Raw genomic sequence first — 13,590 nt, 5'->3', positions numbered from 1 at the left:
AAAAAACCAAACCTGGATCCGGATGACCTCAACAACTACCGCCCCATCTCAAATCTCTCGTTTATAGCCAAGATCATGGAGAAAATTGTAAACAAGCAGCTTTCAGACTACTTGGAGGACCATAACATACTACACCATTCACAATACGGCTTCCGAAAAGAACATAATACGGAAACCCTCCTCATCTCTCTCCTTGATCAAATTCACATCGGCTTTGACAAAGGTCAATCATTCCTTTTAGCCCTTCTTGACATCTCCGCAGCTTTCGATACTGTTAATCATAACACCCTACTAAACCGACTGTCAGATATAGGTATTACTGGATCAGCTCTCAGATGGTTTGACTCCTTCCTTAGCAATAGAAGCTATAAGGTTAAAATCAATAACAAGGAATCCTCTCAAACCAATGCCCCATTTGGAGTTCCTCAGGGTTCCTCCTTATCGCCCACCTTGTTTAACATCTACATACTCCCTCTCTGCCATGTACTCTCAAATTTAAATCTTAAGTTTTATATATATGCCGATGATGTACAAATTTTAATACCCATATCCAGGTCACTGGACTCAACACTCAAATTATGGAACTCCCATTTACAAAAGATCATCCACCACCTCTCAAGCATTAACCTGGTACTCAACACTTCCAAGACTGAACTACTGCTAATAACCCCAGAAGGCAGTCCATTTCATAACCAACTGCATTCCAACATTCAAATATCCCACGCCCGAGATCTTGGAGTTATACTAGATAGTCACTTGAATTTAAAGCAGTTTATAAAACACACAACAAGGGAGTGCTTCTACAAACTACAAGTACTCAAAAAAACTCAAACCGCTACTATTCCACCATGACTTCAGATCTGTCCTTCAAGCTATTCTTTTCTCCAAGATAGACTACTGCAATTCCATCTTGCAAGGTCTACCGAATTCCACTATAAAACCCCTCCAGTTGCTCCAAAATGCAGCGGCGAGAATTTTAACAAATACTAATCGGAGAGCGCATATCTCCCCCATCTTAAAGGACCTCCACTGGCTCCCAGTAAACTTCAGGATCCTTCATAAATCACTGACAATTATCCACAAAAACATTCACCATCAGACTCCTATAGATCTTTTACACCCTCTCAAACTACACTCAACGACCCAGACCCTTAAGAGATGCCTACAAGGGATCATTACATGTTCCTCCACTCAAATTTGTACAACACGCTAACATCAGAGACAGGACATTTTCTACCGCAGGACCCTCCATCTGGAACGCTATACCCCCAGACCTCAGACAGGAAACCTGCCTACTAACTTTTAAAAAGAATCTGAAGACATGGCTATTCTGCCAAGCCTTCCCTGCTAATAGCTCAACAGCCTGATTTAGAATTATCATGTCTCCCTCCCATTCTCCATTGTAAATAGTAATTTATTGTATATAGTAATTTATCTTCGTTCTCCCCTTCTTTTTTTCCTTCTCCCAGTTAAGGCAACCTTGTTAGAATGTAACTTTTATGCTCCTTCAAATTGTCTTGTTATATAAGCCTTCCCAGACGTCAATTGATCTAATACTTCCAAGCCACCCCTAATCTCCATCTACACTATGGTCGACCTTATCTCCTATCGTTTACTTGTGTAAATTAATAACCTGTCCTTTCTCTTCCTCTAAGCCAAGTTCTTATCACCTTGTTATATGTAACTGCCTTTTCAGCACCATTGTTATTGTTATGTTTACTTTGCACCCCTGTTTCATGTGAACCAGCATGATGTGACTGCTGTCTCGAATGCCGGTATATAAAAAATCTAAATAAATAAATAAATAAAATAAAATATGGTTGGTTATTGTTTCTGCTTCGTTCGATGTAAACCGAGTTGATTTGATCTGTATCAAGAAAGTCGGTATATAAAAGCCTTAAATAAATAAATAAATAAGGCAAAAAGGTGATCCGACAGGTGAAAATCATTAGTGACCTCCAAGTAACGCATCAGCGCCCGCCTAACATTCAAACGCTTCAATTCACGAGCATGTGGAGAAATCTGATCCAAATCTGGGAACGCAGGCAACTCAATGGACTGGTTCACGTGAAAAGCTGATACAACCTTAGGCAGAAAGGATGACACGGTTCTAAGAGAAACACCAAAATTGGAAAACCGAAGAAAAGGTTTGCGACAAGATAGGGCCTGAATTTCCAAAATTCTCCAAGCTGAGCAGATAGCTACCAAAAACATCGTTTTGAGCGTAAGGTTCTTCAGAGTGATGCACCTGAGCAGTTCAAAAGGAGGTTCACACAACGTCCAAAGGACCAAATTCAAACTCCAGGATGGACAAACAGCTCGACGTGGTGGATGCAAATGCTTAGCACCCAGAAGGAAACAAACCACATCTGGATGAGCCGCTATGCACACACCGTCCACCTTTCCACCTAAACATCCTAACGCCGCCACTTGAACCCGGAAAGAACTGAAAGCTAGCCCTTTTGCCAAACCCTCTTGCAAGAAGGTTAGAATGTGGACTAATATACATCCCATGCTATCCAAGATGGCACCGATGTGAGAGGACACAGCGTTTGGAGCTCCTGCATCGAGATTTAAAACTTTTTTTCCTCACTGTGAAAGCAAGTTAATGAGACATGCCTCATACAAAAAGAAAAGGCAGGATAAGAGAACCTACCTCGGGAATCTCTACTCCTACCCTGATGCAGACCACGATAGCAGAGTTCTATCCGCCGGCAGTGAAACCTCCAGAGAGCCCCGTGCATGTGACGACCGGGGAGCAGACGGCGTCACCAACAGGTGAACCACTCTAAGCCCTGGAGCGCCCTTAACACCCTCCCCCCTAGCAAAAGCAATTGCTGCAGCAAGCCCGGAACTAACTCTTCAACGGATGTCATTGATGGATGTAGGTATGCCTGAGGCAGGCTTAGCTGGGGAAATTGCTGGCCTTGCGATGGAAGGGGGATTGAGAGCTTCTACCCCGGTGGGGGGAGGGGTGCCCTCTGAGAGCGTTCGAGCCGATGGACGGGGAAGACCTGATCTTAGCACTGTGCCGGTGATTCCACAAATTTCTGAGGAATTAAATATTGTGGTTCAACCGATTTCTTATCCTGTATTGAAGCCTCTGGAAAAACCTAATATAACACTTGAATGTTTATGGTGTGCCATTTCTACTTTGCAAAACTCCTTAATGACTATAACAGATGTCCTAAAAAATACACAAGGCTCCTTTGAAAATTTAAATTCAGTAATGAATGGTCAGAAGGAGAAAATGGTACAAATGGAAGAGAAGTTGGAAAATTTGAATTCTGTTCAGAATGTGATTATAAAAGGTGAAACAGCGATGAATAGAAGAGTTGAAATATTAGAAAACGAACTTAGAAGCAACAATATTAGAATATTGAATTTTCCAAAATGTAGATTAATTTCTGCAAAAGAACAGTTCAAATGTTATTTAAAGGAAGTTTTAATGATACCAGAAGAGGAACAGCCAAAGATTATTAAGCTTACTTCATGTCAGGATTAAAGAGGGGAAATGGTAACCAGAAGAGAACCCAGTGAAAGCACCCGAATATCACAGACTTTCTAGAAACCCCACAAGAAGAACAGGTGGAGGGGAGAGGAACACTTCTTGTTAAATTTTTGCTATCTCTGGATAGAGAATGAGATGTCATTATTAAAAAGTTTCTTCAAAAACGTTCATCTCCCTATCTTAATCAGAAAATCTGCATATATCCGGATTTTTCAAAAGAAACTCAAAGAAAAAGGAAAATATTTCTCAGTGTAATACCCTAAGCTAGACAACATGGAGCACAGATAACATTGAGATTTTTGTTCAAATGCGTATTGAGAACCGGAGGAAATAGATATATATTCTATGTCCCTGAACAGCTGGAAAATTTTGTTCAGTCACATCAGTGGACTCCTGACATAGGACAAGACCAACAACAAGCGGCTAAAATGAAATATCTGCTTACTCTCCTTTTCTTTTTTTTTGTTCTTTGTAGCAATGTGTTTATGTGATATTGCTCTAAATGAATATTGGATCTCTTCACTTGTATATGAGTAATGATATAGGTAGAATATATGTTTATTTTGATGAAGTTGAAAGAATTCTAATGAGCGATATTTCCTTTTATAAGAAGTTTAAAAATTAAGAATTCTCATTGATGTTTATTGGTACAGGCCTATATTGCCAAGGCACTTGAACGAGTAGATGTGACTCGGTTATTTACACTTTCGAATAATAGGAGGACTAGGGGCATTCCATGAAGTTAGCAAGTAGCACATTTAAGACTAATCGGAGAAAATTCTTTCACTCAACGCACAATAAAGCTCTGGAATTTGTTGCCAGAGGATGTGGTTAGTGCAGTTAGTGTAGCTGGGTTCAAAAAAGGTTTGGATAAGTTCTTGGAGGAGAAGTCCATTAATGACTATTAATCAATTATACTTAGGGAATAGCCACCTCTATTAATTTCATCAGTAGCATGGGTTCTTCTTAGTGTTTTGGTAATTGCCAGGTTCTAGTGGCCTGGTTTTGGCCTCTGTTGGAAACAGGATGCTGGGCTTGATGGACCCTTGGTCTGACCCAGCATGGCAATTTCTTATGTTCATTTAATTTGATGTCTGTAAAGCATTAAAAATTTGAAAATAAAAAATTATTTAAAAAAAATAATAAGAATAAGAATATGGGCTATCGAGGCCCGCCTAGAGGAAACATTCGACCTACTACACCAAGAGTCAAAAACCTTCCAGACTCGGACATACGTAAGAGAGGTGGAAGTTCTGCGAGCCCGTAAAAGAGTGGAAATCACCAAATCCGGATACCCCTTCTTTCTCAACTGTCGCCTCTCATAAGCCAAGCCACTAGACAAAAGCGATCTACCTGGTTGAAAAATACTGGACCCTGCTGCAGGAGATTCGGAAGATGACCCAGACGGAGCGGCCCGTCCACTGCAAGGTTGAGGAGATCCGCGAACCACGGCCTTCGTGGCCATTCCGGAGCCACCAGCACCACTGTTCCTGGATGGGCTTCTATCCTTCTCAAGACCCTGCCTACCAGAGGCCAAGGAGGGAATGCGTTAGAGCAGAATGTCTCGAGGCCCATGGGAGGACAAGAGTGTCCACCCCTTCGGCTCCTTGTTGTCTTCTGTGACTGAAGAAGCACGGCGCCTTGGCATTCCCTCGAGTTGCTAGTAGATCCAAACGGGGAATCCCCCAGCGATGAGATATCAACGCGAACACCTCGTCTGACGGCTCCCATTCTCCGGGACCCAATCTCTGACGGCTCAGAAAATCCGCCTGTACGTTGTCTACCCCGGCAAAGTGTGAAGCAGCTATCCTGACCAGATGAGTTTCTGCCCAGGCCATGAGCTCGTCCACCTTAGCTGCTACGGGGCGGCTCTTTGTGCCTCCCTGCCGGTTGATATATGCTACCATAGTTGCGTTGTTGGAGAGCACTCTCACCGACCAACCATGAACCAGAGGCAAGAACTTCCTGTAGGGCCAAGCATATGGTCTCGAGACGACTGATGGACCATTGCATGTCCTGCTGCTTCCATTGGCCTTGGGCTGCCTGAGATTGGCAAACTGTCCCCTAGCCGGAAAGACTGGCATCTGTCATTACAATAGTCCACTGAGGGACCTCCAGATCCGGTATGATTTGCATTTTAATGTAAGAATGTCGGTATATAAAAATTATAAATAAAATAAATAAATAAATAAATAAATAAATCCCCCGGGACAAGTGTTCATGAGTCAGCCACCAAGCTAGGCTGGACCTGGCTGGTTCCTGGAGGAGTAAGGGAACTTGAAAAGCTTCTGCCTTGGGGTCCCAACATGAGAGCAAAGCCCTTTACAATGGCCTCATATGAGCGAAAGCCCACTGAACCAACTCCAGTAGAAGTCATAGAACCAAGAACCTGTAAACAGTCCCATGCCCTGAGAACTGGCAGGGACAAGAGACACCAAACTTAAGACATGAGTTTGTCTATCCAATCCTGCATCAAGAAGACTTTCCCAATCCGAGTATCGAATCTTGCCCCCAAAAAATCCAGGACCTAGGCGGGGGACAACTGGCTCTTGTCCGCATTGATGATCCAACCCAGAGCGTGAAGTATCTGCACCTCCCTGGCGACCAGTCGTCCAAGTAGGGATGGACCAGGATCCTCTGGCGATGGAGAGCCACTGCCACGACCACCATCACCTTGGTAAATGTGAGCGGAGCGGTCGCCAGCCCTAAGGGAAGTGTCTGAATCTGGTAATGCTTGCCGAGGACCATAAACCGGAGATACCGCTGATGGTCCTTCCGAATTGCAATGTGTAGGTACACTTCCGTCAAATCAAAGGACGCGAAAAACTCCCCTGCTCTGATGTAGCGTCTCCATACGAAAACTAGGCACTCAGAGCTCTGTTGACCTTCTTGGGATCTAAAATCAGACGGAAGGACCCTTCCTTCTTCGGAACCAGAAAATAAATCAAATACCTGCCAGTTCAAAGTTCGTTCAGAGGAACCAGAACGACTGCCCAGAGGTCCAACAACCGGCAAAGCATAGAGACATCTGGCGCCTTTTCTCCAGAGACCCGCAGGGCGACACCAGAAATAGATCGCCTAAGGGACGAGCAAAATCTAAAGCGTAGCCGTGTTCTATAATGTTTAGAACCCAATGGTCTAACGTTATTTTGACCCACTCCTCGTAAAACAGGGACAGTCACTCCCCAACGACCGGAACAGGGGAGTGGGCTGGCGCTATTTCACTGGGAGGACTTGACTCCGGTCGCCCCTGTGGCACTGCCGTCTTGGGCGGGTCTATGGCCACGAAAGAAATGAGACCAGGTCTGCAACCTGCCAGACGACTGTCTTTGGCCAAACGGAGCTGGCTTAGACTGGCGAAAATGGTGCTGCCCCCGAAAACATGACTGGGAAGGGCTGAAACCTCTGGAAGCTTTTGGCCTATCCTCCGGGAGCTTGTACACTTTATTGTCCCCCAAGGACTTAATGAGCTGCTCCAAATCATCTCCAAAAGTAATTTCCCCCGAAACGGTAAAGCACCCAGCTGCAACAGGAGGAAACATCAGCCAACCAATTACGGAGCCCTAAAAGCCTGCGGGCTGACACCGCAGAAGCCCATAGTATGCGAAGATGTAGGAAAGGAGATCGTACATGGCATCCGCCCCATACGCTACCGCCGCCTCCAAATGATCAGCATGCTCCGACTCCTCCGGGGAGAGCTCTCTGGCACTCAAGAGTTGTACCCACCAGAGACTCGCACGCTGCATTAAACTACTGCAAACGGCTGCTCAAACCCCCAGAGCCGACACTTCAAAGATACGCTTGAGAAGCACCTCCAGCTTATGATCCTGAGGGTCCTTAAGGGCAGCCGCCCCAACCACAGGAATAGTCGCACGCTTACTGACTGTGGATACGGCCGCATCAACATTGGGAACCTTAAGGAGTTCAAGAGAGTCATCCGGCAGCAGGTACAATTTTTCCATAGCTCTGCTTACGCGAAGGCTAGCTTCCAGAGTATCCCACTCCCGAAACATTAGCTGGAGCAACATAGGATGAAAAAGAAAAGTCCTAGCCAGGGGACAAAGACCAGACAGCACCGGATCCACCGTGCCCTGATCCTGAGGCGTCGGCGTCTGACCAGCCGGTATGCCCAACTCCGCTAGGACATATGGAATCATCGGCTCCAAATCATTTCTACGAAAGAGCCTAAGGACCCGGAATCCTCATCCATGTCAACCTGAAGCGGATCCACCAGCGGCATTGCCCCCCTGGTTCCCGGAACCAGACCCTTCCCGGACCACCCTAATCCGGGAGACCTCAGGAGGATTCAGCCTAGAAACCTGCATGGGAGGAGAGGGCCCATCCCCAGGCTGCCCCGGAAGGGGCTCAGGATCTCCCATAGGCATAAGGCTAGCTAAATAAGCCTTATGTAATAGTAAAATAAAATCAGTCGAACAAGGATGCTGGCCCTTTAAGTTTTCCCGAGGGGGGGTACCCAAAGAAGCATGGAAAGCAAAAAATAAATCATGGGGAGACCTGGGGCAAAACTCCTGCGGAAATAACCGAGGAGGGAGATCCCCTCCCCCTGCTGAGCTGTCTGCATCAGCATCTAAAGCTCCTAAAATGGCCACCGTTTCTGCATTCTGCGGAAGCGGGGCAGGCTGAGTACCACGAGGCAGCATCAGGGCGCCCGCACCATGGGACCGATGTGCCTGCCTTCCCCTGCCGCCAGCTGCCCCCGCTGACGGGCCCTCACCCCCAGGAAGACACCGGGAGAAGAGGGCTATCTCTGGAGAGCCATGCTGCCGGCTCCCCACAGGATTTGCAGGCCAAAGCGCATGGCATCGCCGCACTGAACAAGGAGGGGAGGCTGCAAAAATGAGCCCGGGAGGCCAAATAAGAGCAGCGCAGCTGCAAAGAAACACCACGTTTCGATTCTATATTTTTTAAATTCGCGTTGGCCTCAGCAGAGCACAACCCACAGTTGTCTCTGAGCTGGGGGGGGGGGGAGGGACCGGCCCACCGGCAAATCCCCCCCAGTCACTCACTGGCTGCTGCTCCTGATACACTGGAATGAAGGGCAAAGCACACGGCAGGCCTACCACAGAGGAGAAATGACTGTGCTCCTCGGGGGTGTCCTTCAAGTTTTTCTCTATCTCCATCTGCTGGAAGGGAGGCATAACCCAGCAGTCTGGGCTGATCCAGGTACGTACAGGGAAACAGAGTTACAATACAATAAGAACATAAGACTTGCCATACTGGGTCAGACCAAGGGTCCATCAAGCCCAGTATCCTGTTTCCAACAGTGGCTAATCCAAGTCACAAGAACCTGGCAGGATCCAAAGAGGTAGATACATTGCAAGCTGCTTATCCCAGGGATAAGCAGTTATTTCCCCAAGTCCACCTTAATAATTGTTATGGACTTTTCCACCAGAAACTTGTCCAAACCTCATTTTAAAAGCAAATACACTAACAGCTTTCACCATATCCTCTGGCAATGAATTCCTGAGTTTAATTATGCATTGAGTAAAAAAATATTTTCTCTGATTAGTTTTAAATGTATCACCTACGGGCCGATACAGTAAACCACGCGGGAGAGCGGGCGAGCACCCGCTCTCCCGGCGGGCACACAGGCCACTCTCCTGGGCGCGCGATTCAGTAACTTAATTTATTTAAATCAGGGCCGTGTTAAAAAGAGGCGCTAGGGACACTAGGGCGTCCCTAGTGCCTCTTTTTTGATGGAAGCGGTGGCTGTCAGCGAGTTTGAACAGCCGAAGCTCAATTTTGCTGGCGTCAGTTCTCAAACCCGCTGACAGCCACGGGTTCGGAAACCGGACGCCAGCAAAATTGAGCGTGCGGTTTTCAACCTGTGAGCCGCAAGCCCATTTTAAATTTTTTTTTTTTTATTTTTAACCTTTTTTTTTTTTAAACTTTTGGGGCCTCCGACTTAATATCGCCATGATATTCAATCATTCAGTTTTTACTGCTTTTCTGTGCACTTCCCCGGCGCTGGCAGAAATTAACGCCTACCTTTAGGTAGGCGCTAATTTCTTAAAGTAAAATGTGCGGCTTGGCTGTACATTTTACTTACTGTATCGCGCGGGAATGACTAATAGGGCTATCAACATGCATTTGCATGTTGCGGGCGCTATTAGTCTCGGGGGGTGGGGGAGTGGGATGCGCATTTTTGACACACTATCACCCCTTACTGACGAAACACGTCGAAAACACGCGTCCAAATGCCGGTGAACAGTGCGCGCTCCACTGGAGTGCACTGTAATGTATCGGCCTGCTAGTAACTTAATTGTGTGTCCCCTGGTCTTTGTACTATTTGAAGGAGTAAACAACCGATTGTTTACTCAATCCATTCCACTCATTTTATAAATCTCTATCATATCTCCCCTCATCCTTCTCTTCTCCAGGCTGAAGACTCCTAACCTCTTTAGCCTTTCCTCATAGGGGAATTGTTCCATCCTCTTATTTTGGTCACCTTCTCTGTATCTTTTCTAATTCTGCTATACCTTTTTTGAGATGTGGTGACCAGAACTGAATACAATACTCAAGATGAGGTTGCACCATGGAGCGATGCAGAGGCATTATGATATTCTCTGTTTTATTCTCTATTCCTTTCCTAATAATCCTCAGCATTCTATTTGTTTTCTTGGCTGCTGCTGCACACTGAGCAGAAGATTTCAATGTATTTTCAAGGATGACACATAGATCCTTTTCCTGAATGGTGATTCCTAACATGGAACCTTGCATTGTATAGCTATAATTTGGGTTACTCTTCCCTAAGTGCATCAATTTGCACTTAGCAAATGAAATTTAATGTGGACATTTGCATGTCCAGTCTCCCAGCTCTGCAAGGTGCTCTTGCAATTTCTCACAATCCTCTTGTAACAACTTTGAATAATTTGGTGTCATCGGCAAATTTGATCATCTCACTCGTCCCCATTTCCAGGTCATTTACAAATATATTAAAAAGCAGTGGTCCCAGAATAGAAATAAACTTTCTGTATCAAAACAGCACTAACTTTCAGCACTCAAAGAGCAAAAGCTCCACCTATGAAAAGGCAACACTGCAAATATTACACCAATACACCTCTATTAGGAAAACAGAACAAGCCAAGCTGCTATAGATCCCTGCACAGAAACTATACACTATTGGAATACCTCACTTCAGTCACACATGCAAAACACAGATACAGCCTCAAATACAGACTAAAGAGACCATAAACATAAATAAAAATGTGCTGACAAAAACTGAACTGGAAACGACAACAAGCCAAAGTCTGTATGCAGTGCAACAATGGAAAAACAGAAACATCACCATTCCTCATAAAACAATAAAATCAAGCCATAACAACAAAAGGAATAATTTAAAAATAGCTGAGCCACAGAATATCCAAAAATTAAAAACTTATAAAAATTTTCCAAACAATAAAATATTTCAAAACAGACACATTAAATAACACCTAATAAATAAAACTAATACGGATTTTAAAAAACACTCTACTCTCCATACCTAGGAACTTTTGATTTCCAGATGCTCTGAGATTGTCATGGATCAGCAGGCAGAGGCGAAGGGGGATTATTTCACAGACTTTCTTCTCTCTCTCTCACACACATATAGGTGCTCTCTCTACTTCTCTCACACATGCTCTCTTTTTCACACACACTCGGCATGCTCTTACACACACACTCGCGTCTATCACTCTCGCACATATACAAAACATGCATGCTCTCATATACTGACAGGCTCTTTTACTCTCGCCCCCTCTCACACACACTCCTATTCTCACACAGGCATGCGCTCTCACTCACACACACACACTGGCACTGTCTTACTCCCCCACACACACACTTATGCAGATGCTCTCTCACACACCCACATGCTCACCCCCCCCCCCCCCCCGTCATTCACTCAAAGCAGCAGCAATAGTCTCCTTCTTCAGCAAACCCGCCTCCCCCCGGGTTTTTATAACTGCCTGATTCATAGTAGAAGTATAAAAATCCATGAGATAGTGCATAATTAAACATATCCTTAATTGGTCTTAATAGATACAATTTCAGAATTTTGTAGAATTTGGCCCTACTCCATCTGCCCCAGGTATTTTACCCAATTTTAACTGTCCAGTAACTCAGAAATAGGACTATGAAGTTTGTCTAATAGTTTTTCTGATAATATGGGAACAGAGATATTGTCAAAAAAAAAAACCCAAAAACCTCTCTCTCATCCGGTTATTATTTGCTCCCTTAGAGTATAAGTCTTGGCAGAAGGATCTAAATATTTCCAAAATTTTGTGTGTGTCAGTCACTGGGATACCCTTTTCATCTCGCAACCCTGCAATGTAAGATTTCTGTCTAGTACTTCTGAGTCATCGCCTTCCCAGCTTTATTCCCAAATTTATGAAATTGAAAGCGATAGTAATTAACTGAACATACTGCTTTCACAAGAAGCAACATTCAAAGTTGCCTTTTTTAATTTTTCCAGAGAAAGAAGAGATGTTTTCTCTTTTCAGAGATTGCAACGTTCTAGTTAATTTCAGAATTTCCAACTCTCTCTGCTTTCATTTCCCCACCCATAAGCCATTATCTCTCCCCTCATTACTTTTTCCAGCTCTTCAGAAGAGTGTCGGCAAAACCTCAGAAGATACATTAAACTCCTTGTATTCTGTCCATTTTTGTCTCAAAAAGTCACAAAATGCAGAATTTTTAAAAAGGCCCAGGTTCATCCACCAGGGAAAAAAACACAGGCATCATGAAGTTTTAAAGGCAAAAATACAGGAGCAAGATCCAAAATACGACTATTACCAATAGCCACATTTAAAACTTTAGGGAGAAATCTTTCTGAAATAAGAATGCAGTCTATGTTAGAATAGCTCCGATGGGGATTGAAAAAAAGGTATAGTTCTTCTCTCCATAATGTAATAGGCGCCAAATATCCAAGAGTCCCAATTCCTTCTGTAATAGATGCACCCCTCTATACAACCCTCTTGCAGATTAGGAATTCTGGCTGGCCTACAGTCCTCATCGCTGTTAGCAGGAATATTTAAATCGCCTCCAAGCACTAGTAAATGTTCCAGATGCCCTAAAAGGAGGGCGATAACTGTTGAAAAAAATCCAGAGTATAATTATCTGGAGCATACAGATTACCTATTATATATTTCCACCCATACAGCTCACCAATCAAAAATAGATACCTTCCTTCTGAGTCCTTTACCAAGTCTTATCTATAGAGAAAGGGCAGCCTTTATATATGGGAGTAGCCACCCCTCTTTGCCTCCGAGAATATGATACAAAACTGCAGCTACCCACCCAATATCTTTTTAATTTACGATGTTAGGCATCTGATAGGTGTGTCTCCTGCAAACAAGCTACATGTATCTTTTGGGTTTTTATCAACATATCAAGAATTTCCTTTTTATTGGGGAATGAATACCATCCACATTCCAGGACACAATTTTTACATCCTCCATTATCCAGAGTTAGAGTATGACCATCCTCACAATTCACTGCAAGGACTGATTGACATAACACTCCATTGACACCCTGCATCCCCCAGCCTAGATGCAGAGCATTCTCTGGTTTGGGAATCCTTCCAGACTCTCTCTGCCCAGTACATATCATCAGCTCCCAAGCCCCTACATTCTCACAGCTCCCAGCCACCCAAAAAGCTCCCTTCCCCGCCACATCCATCCCCATGCATATACCATCCACACCACCCACAAACCACCTCCCCTGCTACAGCCCACAGGACCACCTTCTTCCAACCTCTAGCAGCCCGCTTTTTTAAATCAGAAGTTACAGGATAGGCCCACGGGAACCTCCCCCCATCTTAACATTACATCATAACCTTTCATATCTTTCTGCTATTTCTTTTTGCAACATAACAGACATTGTCTAATATAGGGACTAATAAGAAACTGTAATATCTAGATATGAACCAGTATAATGAAACGCACAGCATAATAGTTTCGCACACTACTGCGAAAAAAAAACACTCTTCTAATGAAACGCAGCATAATAGTTCGCACTACTGCGAAAAAACACTCTTCTAAAACTCAGTGACAACTTTCTCTGGCCAGCTGCTATTTCCT

At 44.4% G+C, this 13,590-nt stretch overlaps 1 protein-coding gene across 2 annotated transcripts in view; it reads right to left on the bottom strand.

Annotated features, from left to right (window-relative positions):
* TERF2 (telomeric repeat binding factor 2) overlaps positions 1-13,590 on the bottom strand; it is a 240,998-nt gene that overhangs the window by 210,936 nt on the left and 16,472 nt on the right. The window lies entirely within an intron of this gene.

The sequence above is a fragment of the Rhinatrema bivittatum genome, chromosome 7 (assembly GCF_901001135.1).
Source record: "Rhinatrema bivittatum chromosome 7, aRhiBiv1.1, whole genome shotgun sequence".
In the NCBI taxonomy this organism is placed as follows: Eukaryota; Metazoa; Chordata; class Amphibia; order Gymnophiona; family Rhinatrematidae; genus Rhinatrema; species Rhinatrema bivittatum.
This window is presented reverse-complemented; position numbering and strand designations above follow the sequence as displayed.